This window comes from Lissotriton helveticus, chromosome 8 (genome assembly GCF_964261635.1).
Source record: "Lissotriton helveticus chromosome 8, aLisHel1.1, whole genome shotgun sequence".
In the NCBI taxonomy this organism is placed as follows: Eukaryota; Metazoa; Chordata; class Amphibia; order Caudata; family Salamandridae; genus Lissotriton; species Lissotriton helveticus.
The window spans coordinates 27048199-27068114 of NC_136069.1; the positions used below are offsets into that span (position 1 = coordinate 27048199).

The window sequence follows — 19916 nt, forward strand, 5'->3', positions numbered from 1 at the left end:
ACTGGAACACGATCGTTCCTAGTAGCATGAGGGGTGGCTATTCATTTTCAGTAATTATGTAGCTTGCGTCCTAGATTGATGGTCTAAAACAGAAGGGAGCACAATGTCATCAGAGTGCTGGGCGCGTCATGAACACTGTGTGCATCACTGGCAAGCCGATATTGTCTGGGGCCTCTTACCTTACACGATCGTAAGTAGGTATATGCCTGCACCCGGACCGCTAATCAGCAGAACAGCAAGAGTGTGTCTGCTAGGTTCATTGGCAAAGAGTCTCTTCCCGCCAAAGGCACAATGAAAATGCAGGCAGACGTGATTAGGAAAAAAACAAATGCCTTATCATTGTATAACAAAACACACAAGATGATGGACGGAATCTTGCACATTGGGAAAACATTCACCCCCCAGTCACAGATCTGGGTTTAATCCATTGATATTTTGCTCACCACGCCACCCCAGTTCAGACATGGCCATATGCAAATCAGTCTTGACACTGTGCCTCATGGGAACAGTCCAGCCCGAACTGCCAAGCCATGTCTTCCCTGGACCGGAATCAAGCATCCTCGGACCAGTTTCTGATCAATCAGCCGTCATCAGCCAGGATAGCTTGACTCCAGTGGCGTAGTGAGCACGGGACCCACGTCTGGACATACCCTTCCCACATAGGGAGCACGGCAAAACACACAAGATGATGGACGGAATGTTGCACATTGGTAAAACATTCACCCCCAGTCACAGATCTGGGTTTAATCCATCGGTATTTTGCTCACCGCGCCACCCCAGTTCAGACATGGCCATATGCAAATCAGTCTTGACCCTGTGCCTCATGGGAACAGCCCAGCCCGAACTGCCAAGCCATGTGTTCCCTGGACCGGAATCAAGCATCCTAGGACTGGTTCACCTCCTCATTGTGTGACCTCAGCGAAGACATGTAAGCCTCTTTTCCGTCTCAATTTGACAATAATATGCTTCATTTTCTCACACATACAGCGCCCGCCGGGTCCCGTGTGAGTACTTTTTCTTCACTACACTCACGGTGGCACAACTCTTACACTAGGCTGCGCAGACCCACCTTCAGGTATTGCAATAATATGCGTACACCTTTCCATTTTCAAGCACTGCCGACACACCGCAGTTCCTGACTGACAATATCCTTCCCCTTGTTTCAGGTGTCCCTACACACTCCCAGGTCCCGAAGAGATCCTACATTGCGCACAGGGTCGAAACGCCATTGACAGTTTAAAAAGCGAACCATTAAAAAAAAAAAACCTAGCCCTTATCATTGTATAAAGCGCAGTTCACACAATGTATACTTTCTAATGGTCGTTTTTATGTTATAAAGGAAACCTTGTACATATGTCACCAATATGTCACTACAACTTTAGGTTCAATTTTTTCACTGGGACAAGTGTGAAGGTCTCAGACCAGGGGAAGAAATTCCAAATATATAAATAAGAAAGCAAATGCATTAGACCTCTTTAAGAATGGCTTGTAATAACCTCTAAGGCGTTTTATTACCATAATGATGAAGATAGACACAAATGTGGGCACACTACTCAACAATACAAAGGAAAACCAGGAGCCAACACTGAAGGTTACAATGCAAGCATTAGAGGTGTGCTCAATATAGCACCCAGACTGTGTAGAGGAGTCAGAGCTGCAGCATAAAGACACCAGACACAGAGAAGAATTCTCCAAAAGTGCCTTAAAAATTGAGAAAACCAAACTTAATTTTTAACCAGCACTAGAAAAGAAAGAAAAAAGGCATAAAGGACTACCTAAGGAGCAACAGAATCACTGGAAAAGGGAGCTGTTGAAGGAGAGGGAGTGCGACAAAGGAATTTAAAAGGATGGGAGAAGACTTCTGAACCAAAACACAAGGTTAGTAGAATAAAGAAAATCTTGAAACGCCACAGAAATCTGTTGATGCTACACGCAGCCATGAGAGAACAAGGTGGAACGATGACTATGAATACATCAAACTGGAGTCAGATGCAGAACTCCAGTAATAGTGAGCAAGTAACTTACTAGTAATCGTATGTATCTGGATTCTAGCGAAGAATTTGTACATGACATAGAAATCACTGGATTGTGAAGGACCATGTGAACCTGGAATACAAAAAGAAATCATATTTCAACCTTATCCAGTGTACATTAAGAGTCATTTAAATCAATGGTAATGAGGAGGGTAGTTATAGCAGGTTGATATTTGTTTTGATCAGCAAAGACAGGCACCATGGGGGGATGAAGCCGCTCGCTCGACTATGGAAGTTCTACACCCATTGTAAAGCTTTTTATACCCCCCTACTCACAACAGAAAAATATTCCATATCTCATAAAAACTGCAGCTGTAAGTAACCAGATACAATTTTTAAAAGGTGCTCTGCACTCTTCAGACTGTGCTAGCAACAACCAAAAAAGTGTGCCTACGGGCAGGGTGTGATCATTGTGATGGTTGTGAAGAAAACAACTTACTTACCTGTAACTTTGGTTCTCAGTATTGGTAACTTTCTTGGATTCCCATTGTTTGTATCATTCCCCCTCGTAGAGATGGGAGTCCCCGGTAAATAAAAAATACCATAGAAATAGGTACAAAAAAAGAATAAGGCCTAGGCCTCATCTCATTTTGTAGCATATCCACCTCTTTTTGTAAAAGAGAACAGCCTCACCCCATAGAACCTTCCTGAGAGAGCCTCAGATTTTCTACTGTACGTTGTGCAAGGGAGTCTCCACTGAGCTCTGCTCAGTTTTTTCTTCAACAACTACTTTTTTCAACTCAACTCGTTTTAAGGCTTGTGCCACCTGGTCCAAGAAGAGACTTTATGCGGAGGACAAACATAAAGACTGTATTTATTGTTTGTATCCGGACCATAAACCTTCTGACTGCAAGATCTGTCTGACCTTCTCAAGTATGATCTTGCAGGACCGTGAGGGACGTCTGCTCACTTGGCTTCAAAAATTAAAATCACGAAAAGATCCTGTTTCAAGTGACAGTAATGATGCTTCATCTGCGAATCCATCCAGGAGATCACAGAAAAGGGATAGGTCTTCATCTTCTACTTCTTCAGACCCCCCTTCCAAAGCCTTTCAAAAGACCTCTTATAGGTCTGACAGGCGTAGTCCCATCAAATCTCCTCACTGAAATGTGTAAAGGAGAGGGGAAGACTTGCTGTTGATGTGACACCTGTGATATAACGGAAAAATAAACAAAAGTCAATAAATGTTACTTGGGAAATGACCATCTAGAGCAGACGGCAACTTCTGGATACCTGTGAGTTCTTTTTGATGATTGGGCTACTTTTAAACAGCATAGGGAGGATTTGAAGAGAGAAGAGGTCTCCTTGACCCAGGCATTTCGTATCTTGCAAAGAACCTTAGATGGCCCAAGCTATGCACCACTATTGAAAGTCATCGCAGCAACGCTCCTTCCGACTGTCACTTACGATAGTGAAGTACTTCGGAACAGAGTTGCAATTCTCTTAAATCTAATCTTTTCAAAAGTCTTTAGATCACTGTTCCACCTTTCTTTGAAAGCATCGTGAGCCCAGTTAAGATTGGGGTTTGGGCTTATAAATCAATTGACAGCAAGGAAAAGGGCCTATGTAAAAACCTGTAACAGAATAAGATCAGCCTCCGAAAGTCAATTATGCCAAGCTTTGTGGCAGGAGTTGCAAAGGAATGAAACAGATCCAGCCGGCACTACTTAAATTCAGCGATTAAAGAACTGTGAATCCAATCAATATGAGCAAATTACCCCTCTCCAACTGCTTTAAAAAATATTGTCAATATTACAGAAAAGGAAGTATCCCTTATAAACTATAAAGTTTCATTTGCCAGTAGATTGCATGCCTGGTTTTTGATCAATGAATATAAAAAACTCAAATGTCAACCATATTTAGAGGCTGGATGGTCAAGAAAACTGAAAATTGATTTCATGCACTTCCGTTTCGGCAGTATTCCCGGAGCAGAAAAAAATGTAAAAAATGGAATAAGGCAAACATGAAAGCTCCCTGTAGACTGTGTACTAAAGGGGTAGAAAATATCACACACATCACGTGTATGCTTCGGATTATTGAAAGAAAGAAGACAAATGCTGAAATCCCTTTTAACGAGCAGGGAGTACGTACCTGTAGGCAGGCTGTCATTGCATTTGTATTTATTTATTTATTTATTTTAAAGGTTTTATATAGCGCTACTGGACCCAAGAGTATCAGAGCGCTTTACAGGATAAATTACACATCAAGAAAAAGATCAACATAGAGCAATTTGTTAACATGGGATAAGGCATTTGAATCTTACCAGTGTAAAAGGAAAAGGTAATTCAGAGATCAAGTAACGGAGAAGAGGACTGTTGAATAAGTAGATAGAGAGGGGTAGATAGAGAAGGAGAGAGAATATAGGAAAAGGAAGTAGGAGGGGGTGAATAGAGGAGTGCAATGAGTAAATGGACATAGCGTTCAGTATAATTAAGGACCTCAATATTTGTTGAGAAGAACCAGCTTGAGGCTTTTTTTGAAGAGAGGGTAGGAAGCGTTGCAACGAAGATCTTTGGGAAGAGAATTCCAAATCGATGGGGCATTACCTGAGAATGCACGTGATTGAGTCTTTTTATTTTTAATCCGAGGGGGGATTAGGACTAGGGCGTTAATGCTCCTCAGAGATCTAGTACACCCTGCTTTTTGGAGTTTGTGGTAAAGGTACGAGGGGGTGTTTTGGTGAAGGGCTTTGTGAGTGATACAGGCAATCTTGTAGGTGGATCTACCTTCTATTGGAAGCTATTTGAGGTTTTTGAGGACAGGAGAGATGTGATCATATCGCTTACAGTCTGAGATAAGCCTGGCCGCCAGGTTGAGAACAGATTTAATCGGGGCAAGTTGGACTTTCGGGGTGCCAGCAAGGGTGGCGTTGCCATAGTCAATTCTGGAAAGGACAAGAGATTGTACAACGATTTTAAAGTCGTCAGCTGCATTAAAGGGTTTAATTTTATTAAGGTGATGTAGAGTGAAGAGAGCACCTTTAGCCGCATTTTTAATATAAGGGATGAGATTAAGATTCTGTTCGATGCTAATGCCAAGGGATTTGACAGAGTTGGAGGTGGAGAGAGAGCAGTTAAGTGCTTTGATATCTGCAATCCAGTGTTGGATAGGCAGAGAGTTGTTTTTAGGAGCGAAAAGGATGATTTCATTTTTTTAATGGATTTAGTTTGAGGTGGTTAAGATTAAACCAGGCTTGGATTTTGGTAAGGGTATCGTTGAGATGTAAGATGTCGTTGCGGGATTTGATCTAATAATATAGTGGAGTGTCATCGGCATAAAGGTGGTTACTGATTTTAGCTTGTTTGAGAATAAGGGTGAGGGTTTCCATGAAGAGGTTGAAAAGAGTTGGAGAGAGGATAGAGCCTTGTGAGATACCAAGTGAGACAGGTTGAGGTTTGGAGAGGCAACCGCTGAGCTTAATTTGTTGGGTTCTATTATGGAGATACGAGGTGGACCACTTGAGGACATTGCCATCAAAACCGAAGCGGTCTTTGAGAGTTTTAAGTAGGGTGAAATGATTAACAGTATCAAAGGCCACGGAGAGGTCAAGGAGGATGAGGAGGGAGGATTCGCCTTTGTCTAAAAAGCGATGAATGTCATTAGTAATGTTGAGCATTGCAGTTTCGGTGCTGCATCCCTTTCTGAAACCAGATTGGAAAACGTCAAGGAGATTGAATGAGTCGATGTGGTTATCCAATTGTGACAGGACACATTTTTCAAGGACTTTGGAGAGGAAGGGAAGGTTTGAGATAGGGCGCAATATGTTTAAGTCATGACGGTCATCAGCGGTGTTTTTGAGGATGGGCGTGATTTGACCTAGTTGAACGGAGGCAGGAACACTCCCAGTGGCAAAGGAGGAGTTAATAATGTTGGTCCATAGAGGGGCAATGATGTGCTTAAGTTCCTGAACCAAATGAGCGGGAAGAGGATCTTCGGTATGTGAGGATGATTTGAGTTCGGAGATTATGTTGAGAACAGCAGTTTCAGATATTGGACAGAATTCACTCCAAGTAGCATTGTTTTTTGACTGTGGGTCTGTATAATTGGAGTCAAACTGAGGGAAAGCGAGGAGGGGTTGAGAGGGAACAGGAGAATAGGGAGCAGTGGACAAAAGTACAGTTGGAATGCTAGGGATGAGGTGTTGGCCGAGGGGAGGGAGGAATTAGGGAGGAGTTGGTTGAGTGGGGTGGGGTGGAGAAGGATAGCTCTATCTTGTTGACTTTATTAGAAAAGAAGCTAGCAATTTCTTCGCACCTCTCAACAGAGGCTAATAGTTTTGGAGGGCCAGAGAAGGTTTGTTTTTTGACAATGTTAAAAGGTTCTCTGGGACGATTTCTAGCCTGGTCGAGTTAAGAACGAAGGATGGAGGCTTTTTCTTTGAAGATGTGCTTTTTGTAATTGGCCCTGGCATTTCTAAAGAGTACCAAGTTTGAAGAGGGAGGTTGATTACTCCAAGCACGTTCCGACTGCCTGAGGGCACGTCTTTCATTATTAAGGTCAGAGTTGAACCAGGATTTGGGTGGGATGTTTTTTTTGTGGTTTTAGTTTAGTTGGGGCAATTTGGTCACAGGCTTCAAGGATAGAATTTTTGTAATGAACAGTTAGGTCGGCAGTGCTATGGGAGAGGGGGGGGGGGGAGTAGTAATCGAGTTTTAATTGTAGATTCCAACTCGCCAGGGGGAATGAGGTGAAGGGGTAGGACGAGTAATAGAGCTGTTCATGGTGAAGAGGATAAGGTGGTGATCGTATCGTTAAAGAGGATAACTGCAGGGTCCTCATTTTTATTCCAATGAAAATTATAGTTTCCTAGGAAGAGATTCCTGGAGTTAGAGAGCAATGCTTCAATAATGAGGTTAGACAGCTCCTCGGCAAAGGTGATAGAATTACTGCCAGGGTCCACTATGTTCTGTCTGTCAGTACTTTAAAAAGTACTTAAACCCTCATTCACGCAGGCAGACAGTGTGGCGGTTTATCTTGGTTCTCCGCCTTTGTTAGGTGCATGACAGCATCATCATCGAGTCTCTTTTTTGCAAACTGATTATGAGCTCACATTCCAGATGAAGGACTACGACAACATCAGAGACATCATAGGCGCAATCAATAAAGAAACCAGTAATGTTGTCAACTATGATGACCTCAGCTTTACGCAAGTTAGGGCAACTTCTTCCACGGTGCCTAGGCGAGTCCCCCTTCTGTTTCAGAAATTCTACAACCCATCTAGCATACTATTAATAAGGGTTCTGCATATAGTAGATACAGCCCCCCCTTTCCGATCACCGCCAGCACTTTACCTTCCATAGTCCGTAATCGCTCCTGTAATCTGTAGGTATGTTGCCTAGAGTACGTTTCCCAACTGTATATATTTATACATCTGTAGTCTATTTATTTCTTACTCTGTTTGTAACCTAGGCAACGTTCTCGTTTTATTGCCTTTAATCAAATCTTTCAGTTTATTGATCCAGATATTGACCCATGATAGTTATGCTTTAGCACGCCTCCTTCCGAAAGTGGTGTCTGTTGTTATTTTGCCCTTCTGCTCTGAACAGCAGGTCGCCCCTTCCCATACGACCTAGTGTTGCTTGCGTGACTGGGAGTAGTTTCGACCTACCAAACAAATAGTGCAGAAATTAACAAGTTATTTGCCTTCTCCGATAGCTCTCCCACGCCACCATTGTCCGCCAGTTTCAATTCCCATCCACGCTGTGTGACGTCACTGGAGCCATAAAGCACGCCGTGGCATGCTGACATCAGTTCCCATTCTTTTTTTTGTTGCCCCTTTCAGACTAACAGAAGATACTAACTTACTAAGATAGGTGTGGATCACAAAAGTATCAATAGAATATTATTGCTACATGTATTAGTCATAATGTAATTAATAACTATTAGGGCTCCCGGTTTTCCGTTTTTTTTACATATAAATACAGACGGAAAAGTATTTTTCCTTTGTCTGTATTTATATGTAGAAACGGCAAAATACGAGTAAATTTTGCCGCGCTGCTGTGCTTCAGAGTTGGCGTGCTAGGCTCCTGTATAAAATGCTTAGAACACACTGCCCCCCTCCAGTGGCAAAAAGATAGTCTGCATAATCAACCTTCCCTTGCTGAGTAATCTGAAGTTGTACCTATACAACAACCTTGGAGGAGCGCCCAAGCAGCACCTGCAGCGAATTTTTTACTTAGGCATCACGTTGCATGGCAACAGCTCCCCTGTAAACAGCAGGCAATGTGGGGTCGTCAGACGCAGCAAACATCTTGAATCAGCCTTCTTCAATGCTGTTAATACAATTCATGACGTCTGCAGCTCCCACAATGTGTAATCTGAAAGGCTACCCCGAGGCACTATTCATCTGCGTGCGACAAATGTCACCTAATTGACTGCCGATCAGGTCAGGCTTCAGGTCCTATTCCCCTCACCCTCCCCCCCCCTGCACCCCCATCCCCCTGTTGTGTGTCAGCCCGCGCCGAGACAGTTTCCCGGGTTGGCGACCATTTTATTGCAGCCGCACTTCACAGATGATTGGCGTTTACGCTACAGGTTAAGTTCTGGGGTTGTACAGTGGGCAGGTGTGCCTATGTATTGTGGAGTGGGCGGCCTGCACTGGGACGAACAAGGAGGGTGTAAGGATCTTTGCCGGTCAGGTCACTAGGAGAGAAAGTCAAGTAATGAAATTCATGTCTGCTGTTACTCTTGGGACCCAAGGCAGTCCGGCATTTTCGTCATGAAGTACAGCATCAGCAAGATGCTATCTATATAGCAAGACGAAAGGCTAATAAAAAAAGGCCATTCACCTAGCCGCATCATTTTGTAGGCACCCGCATGCTGCATTACACAGATGGATAGTTTAAAAAAAGAAAATTGAAGCAGCAAAAAAGTGTTTTTGAGATGCACCAGCAGTAATTTACTTCTTCTTCCTCGACAAAGAAAATAAATGCTTTTTTTTAAAAAGACCACGAATGGGGGGGCCGGGCAGCAACAGGGAGCTAGTGGGAAGGGAGAACCATATGGGTGAGAGCAGGCGCGCAACACCCTTAGGGCACAAATGTCTTCAGGCCCCTCCACCCATCCCCCGTTGTGTGTGTCTGTCCGGGTTGAGACAGCTTCTCGGGCATACGCACAGACAGGTCTTGAGCTTATCGCAGCTGCACCGGAGTGAATGGTCTTTAAAAGACCATTCACTTGTTAACGAGGTTTTGTAGTTTCTTCACCCCTACTTAGAGCCCCTGCATCTCCACTCTGCCTATTGCCCCACCCCCCTGAAATTTGTATTAGCACCCCCCTCCCCGAAATTTGACTCTAGTTGCGCCTCTGGATCAGGTTTAGGTTGATGTTTCAGCAGGGCTGGCTGTTCCTTTCATCCTTCTAGGGAGGGTTTAACTCCGCACCATGGTTGAGTTGCATTAGTAAGTGTGCCTGCTTGATTTTGCTCTTAACAAAGCCACTCAGTCATAAAAATGTCTCCTAATTTCACTGAAATTATGAAAATGTCACACATGTCAATCTGAAACCTTGGCAGCTATGGGTTAGTGCACTCCGTTTCCAGTAAAAACAATTGGGCTGACTTAAAGCCACGTTAGAGCTAATGTTTAGCATGGGGCTCACTCTGTCACAACCAGGATTTATGTCCTACAGCCTCCTTCCTGGGTTGGGGGAGCGTGCATTATGTAGTTTATTTCACTTGGGCCTGGGTTCTTGCGCTGGCAAAAGAAGATATAAATCATTATTGGTAGCCGAGTCAGCCGTGCCTTATCCGCGCTCGTTGCTGCTCAATTGGTAATAAGATAATTGCCATCTCCTGCTGACAGTGCTTGTACTACAATGGTAAAGTTTTTAGATGAATGTATTGTGTTGACCAATAACAACCAGGCGCATGCATTGTCAATTTATATAAATGTGGATAAATACTAGCTGTAGCATCATCTTTTGCTCGTCGCAAAAATAAATGTGGATAAATACAGATAAAATAGACAAAAAATAAATATGGATAAATACAGACGGAAATAGCAAAAAAATAAATACCATAAAACCGGGAGCCCTAATAACTATGTATAAAAGATGCATTTGTAAACAGCTGTAAGTAGGAATGAGAAGGAGTCTTGGTAGCTATGGGGAGGAGGGTGGATTGGAGAGGAATCTGCAGGTAGACTTTGTATCCACCAGTAAAAGAATTACCAAAAGTAGGTAACTTGTATTTCTGATGGATAAATCTACCTACAGATTCCACACCTTTTGAATAGAATTTCTAAGCAGCGACACACTTGGAGGTGTGAGCAAGGCGGACTAAACCAAACAGTCCCGTAGAACTGAGCGAGTTAAGTAACTATCCCTCCTTACTTCTGAATCCAAGCAGTAGTGTTTTGAAAGCTTGTGAATGGAGAACAAAGATGCTGCTTTACATGTATCTGCTGTAGGAACACCTCAAGCTAGGGCAGACTAGGCGATGTAGCTCTAGCAGAAAGAGCATGAATACCTTTAGGTGGCTCTCTTTGAGCCATGGAGAAGCAGATTTTGATACAGAGGATGATCCCCCTTGAGAGTGTTGGTTTGTGAATCACTTTTCCTTTCACTTTCCCTTTGTATCCTATGAAGAGTTGATCATGGAGCCTGAATTCTTTGGTTCTATCAATATAGAAGCCGACTGCACGTTTCAGGTTAAGTCCCCGTAGTCTTTCTTCATCCTTCATAGAAGGAGGAGGAGGATAGAAGGTGGGAAGTGTAATGGATCGACATAAGTGGAATGGAGTAACCACTTAAGGGAGGAAGGCAGTTCTGCTCCGTAATACCAGTTTGTCTGGAAAGAAGGTAGTAGAGAGTGGTTTTACAGTCAGCACTTGTAGTTCCATGATATGCCCTGCTGATGTGATGGCATACAACAATAACTGTTTTGAAGGATAACAACCTTAAGGAACAACTGTGAAGGGGTTCAATGGGAGAAAACATTTAAGAAAGTAAGAAGGGAGGTGGATCTTAGCTAGGCTGCAAGAAGGGCCCTCTCTAGAGAGGCTCTGCCGGCCGAACTTACAATCCAGCAGGCAACCGTCATACAGGGGGCTGGCCACCAACCCGGAAAGCCATCATACATACTGCAACCCGCCAGCCCACGCTGGCGAACTTTAGCTACCTCTGGAGCCCGCGTCACCGAGCGGTGTGTGGCATCCTACTGACATCTGGGTGAGGCCTAACCCACTCTGAGAGACTGTGTGCTTTGGTCGGTCCCAGAGTGGGCTGCCGCACTCCCCATAAAGGGTGAAGCCAGGAGACAGGTTGTGGCTGCTGCTTGCTATTTCCTCTGGGCTGTGCTCCCCCTGAAGAACACGCTTTAGTATGCGAACGGGCTGTAGCCAAGGCCCGTGGCTACCCTGCTCATTGCGTGGCCCGGAGTGCACTCGCAAGCCTGCACGTTTGGGGCGGGAAGAGATTCCTCATTGTGCCCCGTGTACATTGCGGCCCCCACTACTACATTGGCGGCTGCCGGCTGATGCCTGGGCTGCCCGGGCTGGTACCAGGCTGCATCAGTTGGTGGTGAGAATGGGGCTAGCTCCAGCATTTGTGGTGCATACCTCAAGCCTGGGCCTGAGACTGGCGGCACCTGGGCTTCCCACAGGTGGTAAGAGGGGCAGTGCGGGCCGCCGCTGGCACCACCGGTGCAGCGCTGCCTGCTTTGCAGCAGGGACTTCTGTGGCGGCCTCGCGTGACACACTGGCTGCGGGCACCTGGCCTTGGGGGCATCCCACCGGGACCTCGCTATCCCCATTTGCTGGGACAAAAAGACACTTTCTTCTGCAGCACTCTCTCAATTTTTCCCCCAAAACCAATATTTTGTTGTATTTTGACTAATGTCTTGGGCGCGTCAAGTGGAATCTACAAACCCTCGGTACCTTGAGAATCCTTAGGATGTTTGAAGTAACGGACACAAATTTGGTGTGAATACCTATTGTGGATAAAACGGTACGGGGGTCTAAGCACGAACTACCCCAAGTAGCCAAAAATCGAAACCAAGGAGCTGCTGTTGGAGGGAGGAAAACCACACAGACAAGAGTTCGACCTCAAAATACCGACAAACGACACAGACGGGAGCCGGCACTCACCTGGAAATGCTGTGGTCCCACCATGGTTCTTGGGAGGACCTTGACTGACCAGGTGCCTGACAGCGGTAGTTCAGGGAAGGGACAGGTCATGGAGGGTACGGGCATAGAGGCTGACGCAGAGCCCATCAGTGACACATGGGGGGGCAGAGTGGGAACCATAACAATGGTGCACAGAATACTGCTTACAGGGTGAGCCCTAAAATCTTCTGGGTTTATTTTCTTTTAGAAGCAAGTCTTGATGGCCTAACTAAGGGCCTTATAATTGTGAGACGGGTCCAGGCAAAGAGATTGTGAAGGGATGAGAGCACAGCAGAAGAAGAATAAAACAGACAGGGTAAATAAAGAAAAAGAAATACAACTGTACATAGAAAGTAGAACATAGCTGGATACGATAGAGCTGGGAAGAACAGCCATAGATGAGAATTTGAGAAGAACTGGTTATCCAATCATGTTGAGATTTTTTTATTTTATCTGGTTAAAAAGATACTCACGTTTTTCTTTAATCTGAGGAAACTGGAGGTCGAGCCATTCAGTCTCTGGAGCTAAGGAGGAGTCTGCAAGGCCTGAGCCTAAGAACAATAGGAGAAATGATTCCGTGAGATTTTGGTAAACTTTTTGAAGAATATGAGCCTATATGATAAATGGAGAACAAGAAAACATTTAAATTCCCAGGAAGGCTTGTAGCTGGCCTGTGTTACAGAACTAAACCAAACCCTTATGCCACACCCTCTGTTTGCCCCCAAAAGCCTCTGCTCCATGTACAGTCTGCGTGTTTTTAAAGTTTGCTTGAATATGTTTAAGGGTGTCTGTGTTTGTGTGTGTGTGCATCTGTCTGTATTTGCAGTTGGCACAGTATGCCCAGACAGGGGTCCCTTGCTCACTTTCCCACTGGATTCAATGTTAGCCTGGCTGATGAAGGGTGTTAGCCCTAAACCGGTCCTAGGATGCTTGTTTCTGGTCCAGGGAACACCTGGCTTGGGCTGAACTGTTCTCATGAGGAACAGAGACAAGACTGATTTGCATATGGCTGGGTCTGAAATGGGGTGGCGAAACGAGCTAAAGAACGATGATGGATTCAACCTAAATCTAATAGTGACTGGGGGGGTGAGTGTCTGAAAGGTTTCAGCGCTCCATCTATCACCTGCTTGTGTTTGCTATGTCTTTGCACCTGGCCTAGTCTGTCTGTCTCTGTATTTATGTCAGACCCCTGAGGGTTAAGACAAGAGCTGCCTAGGCTTTGGTCTGGAGGCAAGTATTGGAGTTTGATATTTTTGATGTAGGAGTGTTTGTAGCCAGCATCTGTTCATGTGCCTGTCCATCATGTCTTACGCTGCTTCTCTTGGTCATTTTAAGGTTTCTCCTGAGATTCGCCTGCAGGATCTTTTGTTTGTTCCTTTACTTGCTTATCATTCGAACAGGAAACTTCCCCACCAAATGGAAACATGCCTCCTTAGTTCCCATTCTGAAGAAGCCCAACCTGGACCCCGACCTTCCCAGCAATTACAGGCCCATCTCCCTTCTGCCTGCCCCAGCTAAGATCTTGGAAAAGCTGGTTCATTCGCAATTGGCGAACTTTATCGAGTATAATGGACTTCTCCATGATTCCCAGCATGGCTTTAGGTCGGGCCACAGCACGGAGTCGGCCCTTATCGAAATGGCCGACTCTGTGAGGTGGACGCTTGACCAAGGGTCGAGGGCGGTGTTAGTGCTGCTGGATCTTTCAGCAGCATTCGACACCGTCTCTCATAAAATCCTGCTGGGAAGGCTGGAGGAGGTGGGGCTAGGCGGCTCTGTACTGAAATGGCTGTCATCCTATCTGTCTGAACGCACACAGCAAGTCTTCACCCCTCCTTTCACCTCCCCAGCTCGACCACTTAAATGGGGAGTCCCACAGGGCTCCTCCCTAAGCCCGCTTTTGTTCAATGTTTATTTCACCCCCCTAGGCAAGCTGATTGATCAAACTGGGATCAAATCCACATCCTACGCCGATGACATTCAGCTACTTTTTACGTTCGACACCCCCTCCGCCTCTGCCTTCGACCCGCTGAAATCCTGTCTCAGAGCTATTTCTGACTGGATGGATGCAAACTCCCTCCGTCTCAATGCAGGTAAAACGGAGATCCTGTTTTTTAACTCACCTTCTCCCCTGGACCCTTGCCTCTGGTGGCCAGAGGACCTGTGTCCAGCCCCCACGCCTAACGACTCGGTGAGAAATCTGGGAGTACGCTGGGACAACCATCTCAGCTTTAGCAACCAGGTACAAACAGTTGCAGCCTCCTGCTTCGCTAAAATCAGAACAATCAAACGGCTCATCAATTATCTGCCGGAGGACTGCCGTAAGACTGTGATCCAGGCATTAATCATTTCCCATCTTGATTATGCCAATGCCCTCTACCTTGGCATCACAGCCGGCCTGTGCCGCAAGCTGCAGACAGTCCAAAACGCCGCCGCCCGGCTGGTGGAGAGAATTCCTGCCAGACATCACATCTGTCCTCATCTCCGTAAACTGCACTGGCTACCCATTGCGAAGAGATGCGTCTTTAAAGCAATGACGCTGGCTTTCTGGGCATCCAAAGGCAATGGATCGGCCCATCTGAAAAACACCCTATGTCCCTACGTTAAATCCAGGGCACTACGCTCCAACTCCTTACTTCTCCTAGAAACGCCCCGTTTTAAACGATCCCGGGCAGGCGGAAAAACCTTTGAAGTCTGTGCCACTCAACACTGGAACAAGCTCCCATTAGCTCTACGTAACTGCCAAGCAGAACCTACATTTCGCAAATCCCTGAAAACCCTCCTCTTTTCCTCCTAAACCTGGTATCCCGACCCTGTCCCTCCTGTTGTCAGAATTCTCAGCGCCGGGACGCCCCGTTGGGGCCGCTGCGCGCTTTATAAAAGACACAAATAAATAAATAAATTAGCCAGCACCTGTCGGTTTCACTTTTTTTCATTGTATGTTTGTCCCTTTCATAGAGCATGGACAAAGTACTGATTAATTGCTTTACTGGTGTCCTGCCATGGCTGAAGCTCGTATTCAGGTACTTTTTTAAAATCCTTGCTCCATCCTGTTTTTGTTGCTTCCTTGTTGTTGTTGCTTGCCAGTTGTTGCTTGCACAGCACGTCTCCTGCAGTTTGTTTCCCTCTGCCGTTCCAGTCACCGATGCTTGTTACATTTTAGTTGTACCAAGCACAATATTTGATCTATGGAGTCTGAGGAAACTAGGCAAAACTAACATCTTGGTTGGAGTGAAATGCAAAATGGTCAGCTATAAGTGTTTTGCGTATTATTTTCTTTCTCTCTGCAGGTAGAAAAGCATGTGGCCACCTACATATTCAGGCGATAGACCACAGACAAGGCAGTACAGAAAAGGCAGCTTTACTCCTACATTTCACTGTAGCCCTGAGTCATATCGTATACCAGTGGTAGCTGGTGAAATTTGAAAATAGCAGGATGGAAAAAAAATCTAGGTGAAATGCAGCGAGTAAGGAAACAAAACATAAACATATAACCTCAAAAAGAAGGATTGGCTTTGAGATTTCTGCCACAAAAGGTGCTTTTGTGATACCATGTATCTACACCCAGCCAGTACAAGAAATAAGCAAGCACTACACGCACAACTTAGATCATCCATAAATTCACGAAGAGCTGCATTAATTTCATTAGAACATTAAACCAGTTGCACCTTCAATGGGGGTGGGGGCTGTTTAATTGAATTACTTTAGAAAAACGGCATTATATCAATCTAGTCACTGAAAGTGTGGTTGCATCATTTAGTGTCAAAAATGCTAACTAGTGTGTTTTTCTAAGTCGCTTGAAGAATTTACTGGAAGTTTCTGATGGCCATGAAGGCTGCATCACAACAAAAAGCGGGCAGTCTGCCATCTATTAAACATTGCAGAGGGACCGTTGCAAGACAAATGTTTCTCACCGCCCGCGTGACATAGGGTCTGACTGCCTCATGCCAAAGCCCGTAAAGACTGAATTTCATCAGTCTTAGTGGGGTCACTGCTGCAGCAGCTCTCTCTTGACAATCAAGAAAGTAAAAAAAATCAGAGATGGACAGTGGAAAAGATAGCCCTATCAGCGACAATGACTGAAAGATCGAGACATGCCAGCCCAATGTGACCTGGAATCCGGGTCGAGCCCACAGAGCATCTATTCTACATTCATAGGGACGTAACTACCGACCTTTCTCTTTTTTTCTTTCCTTATATGACATGTACTGTGCATTGATGCCTGCCTTACCGGCAGCTGGGAGTTCCTTCCTGTTGTGTAAACTTTGTCCAGCCACCCAGCTTCCACCAGATGGGAAGTGCCAAGCCCGAGTGATTTCCCCTCAAGGATGATTCCTCTGTTGTGTCTTTCAGTTGGCCACAGGTGGACGTGTTTTGGTTGTGTGGGGTCCATCCAGGTTGGGTGGCTGTAGAGGGTGTTCGTTGGGGAACTCTGGGACTAGTTATTTGGCACTTCTAGATCCAGACCAGCCCCAACACGACACTCTGAGAATCCCTCGTCTACAGTCCCGCCCGGCTCGGACAACCTTTGCCACCACCATCACCGACTTCATCGCACCCCACACCATCGCCTCACTGAACTATATACTCATGGGAGACGTGAACTTCCACCTCAACAACATCAGTGACCTCAACTCCACCATCCTCTATTATGTCTTTCAGTTGGCCACAGGTGGCATAATTTTGGTTGTGGGGGGTCAATCCAGGTTGTGTGGCTGTTGAGGGTGTGGGGTGGGGAACTCTGGGACTAGTTAGTTGGCTCTTCCAGATCCAGACCAGCCCCAACGCCACACTCCCAGGAACCCTTGTCTACAGACCCCCTGGCCCTGGAGGAGGGATTGACTCATCATAATGACACTATGACGATGAGGTCACATGACATAACACATACGACATGATGCTTGGAGTGTCAGAAAAGACGTTTAAAAAAGATAAATTATATAAAAGAAGCAAAATCATGTTCAGGATTGCTGCTTGTGTGGAAGGAGTTCTGGTCCCCAAGGATAAGTGCCAGTGGCACCCACCGGAACACATTAAGCACTGTGGATGGCTTTAGCTGTGCTGCAAGAGCGTACTGCACCCCCTGGATCCAGGTGCAAGGGGCCCAGGAGTGAGTGGTGGGAGTGTATGTCTGATGGCAGCTCACTGATTAGTCACCTACATCACTAGTTTCAGGAATCCTGAAAACAGCAAAAGGTAACGGAACCACGAGAGGTTGGATACAGCACTTGCTGTTTGTGTATTTAAAGTCTCTAAGCAGCGCAGCCAAATAGATTCAGTGCCACATGTCACAGTGTGTCTTCAATAGAGGCTGGGCTCGGCCGGACTTGTTTTTGCCATGCGACGTTGCAGCAGAAACAATGAACCAAAGAATTGAATCTCAGATTTGGCCACTCTGGGTCACCGTAGCACAGCTGTCAAGTTTTCGGATTGCTTATGTGTGACATTTCCATGGTTTCAGGGCACTTATGAGTGACACTCAATTGCCCAATGTGTAACACTTGGAGTGACACTTTCTCATGATTAAAACCAAGTAATAAAGTTCAAGGAAACAGATATATAGCAGAAATGAAACCCTTTGGAGGAATGAAAAAGCTCTAAAGCTAAATGTAAACTGGTGCAAGAACATAGAAATAGAAGGTTAATGTTTGCATTACAAAACTAAATCTCTGTAGCCTTTTACTGTGTAAAATACAATTTTAAAACTAAGCGCATCTTCATCGTGCCTTCAGTTGCAGGCTGCCACCTTTTACCTCTATAATACAGAAGCCACTAGAACCCACTGGGCCAACCAAGGCTCAATTCAGTTACTCTCTGGTTCCACACAGAGGAAACACAGGAGAGGCTGCAGAGAGGCTGCACAGGAGAGGTGGGAGGGGAGAAGCTGCACAGGAGAGGGAGGAACGGGAGAGGCTGCACAGGAGAGGAAGGAGGGGAGAAGCTGCACAGGAGAGGTGGGAGGGGAGAGGCTGCACAGGAGAGGAAGGAGGGGAGAGGCGGCACAGGAGAGGTGGAAGGGGGAGAGGCTGCACAGGAGAGGGGGAGGAGAGAGGCTGCGGAGGAGAGGTGGGAGGTCAGGGGTTGAAGGGGCCAGAGCCCGGGGGGGGCATGGCTTGAAGGGGGGGTGAGGGGGCCGCAGCCCGGGGGGGCCAAGACTTGAAGGGGGTGGGGGGTGAAGGGGCCACAGCCCGGGGGGGCCATGGCTTGAACGGGGGATGAGGGAGCCAGGCTCAAAAGGGGGGTGAGGGGGCCGCAGCCCAGGAGGGGCCATGGCTTGAAGGGGGGGGAAGAGGCCGCAGCCCGGGGGGGCCATGGCTTGAAGGGGGGTGAGGAGGAGGTGAGAGGTTGGAGGTCAGAGGTGAAGGGTCCGCAGCCCGGGAGGGCCCATGGCTTGAAGGGGGGGTTCATGGCTTGAAGGGGGGGTGCAGAGTTCAGGTTGTCTGAAGCTGGGGGGGGTGGTCTGTAGTCTCTACCTGCGCAGACACCTGCTCAGAGCCCTCTCCCCCCTCGGTCTGGGACGGTGAAGAAGACAATCCGAGGCCGGGGGTGACGTCCGGGGTCACGGGGTCAGAGGGTGAAGGTCACCGCACAGACAGAGGATCTTTCCACCCCTACAGCTACTGGAGCCGAGGAAGAGGCCGGAAGTGCCTGCCCCCACCAACCAGAAGAGGAAATCACATGACTTCCGCCCTGAGAGTAACTGTAAGAGACAACGGACTAAGCAGTAGCAGAGACTGCAGTGACCCTGACCAGGCCTCGAAGCTGAAACCAGCTCTGGCCGAAGGAGGAGAAGAGACCGAACCCCCCCCAGGGGAGAGGATGACGGGGGAGAGGTTAACACCCCCCAACACTCACCCATCTGTATGTCAGGGGAGGGAAATGTGTGTCTGTCCTGAGCCCCCAACACTCACCCCTGTGTATGTCAGGGAGGGAGATGTGTGTCTGTCCTGAGCCCCCCGCCACACTCACCCCTGTGTATGTCAGGGGGAAGGAGATGTGTGTCCGTCTGTCCTAAGCCCCCCAACACTCACCCCGTGTATGTCAGGGGGAGGGAGATGTGTGTCTGTCCTAAGCCCCCAACACTCACACCTGTGTATGTCAGGGGAGGGAGATGTGTGTCTGTCCTAAGCCCCCAACACTCGCCCCTGTGTATGTCAGGAGAGGGAGATGTGTGTCTGTCCTGAGCCCCCCCCACACTCATCCCTGTGCATGTTAGGGAGGGAGATGTGTGTCTGTCCTGAGCCCCCAACACTCACCCCTGTGTATGTCAGGGGAGAGAGATGTGTGTCTGTCCTGGGCCCCCAACACTCACCCCTGTGAATGTCAAGGGAGGGAGATGTGTGCCTGTCCTAAGCCCCCCAACACTCACCCCTGTGTAAGTCAGGGGGAAGGAGATGTGTGTCTGTCTGTCCTAAGCCCCCCACCACTCACCCCTGTGTATGTCAGGGGGAAGAAGATGTGTGTCTGTCCTAAGCCCCCAACACTCACCTCTGTGTATGTCAGGAGAGGGAGATGTGTGTCTGTCCTAAGCCCCCAACACTCACCCCTGTGTATGTCAGGGGAAGGAGATGTGTGTATGTTCTGACCCCCGACACTCACCCCTGTGTATGTCAGGAGGAGAGAGATGTGTGTCTGTCCTAAGCCCCCAACACTCAGCCCTGTGTATGTCAGGGGAAGGAGATGTGTGTCTGTTCTGACCCCCAACACTCACCCCTGAGTATGTCAGGGGGAGGGAGATGTGTGTCTGTCCTGAGCCCCAACACTCACCCCTGTGCATGTCAGG

General features: G+C 46.9%; 1 protein-coding gene across 1 annotated transcript in view; it reads right to left on the minus strand.

The window, feature by feature from the left end:
• LOC144772259 (uncharacterized) overlaps positions 1–18758 on the minus strand; it is a 92085-nt gene extending 73327 nt beyond the window's left edge. Inside the window, exons 1-3 of the mRNA XM_078656481.1 lie at positions 18607–18758; positions 12610–12687; positions 2026–2106 (exon numbers count right to left, since the gene is read on the minus strand). The gene's annotated coding sequence lies outside the window, so the exon portion shown is untranslated. The remainder of the gene's footprint in view (positions 1–2025; positions 2107–12609; positions 12688–18606) is intronic.
• Between the last annotated feature and the right edge of the window lie 1158 nt (positions 18759–19916).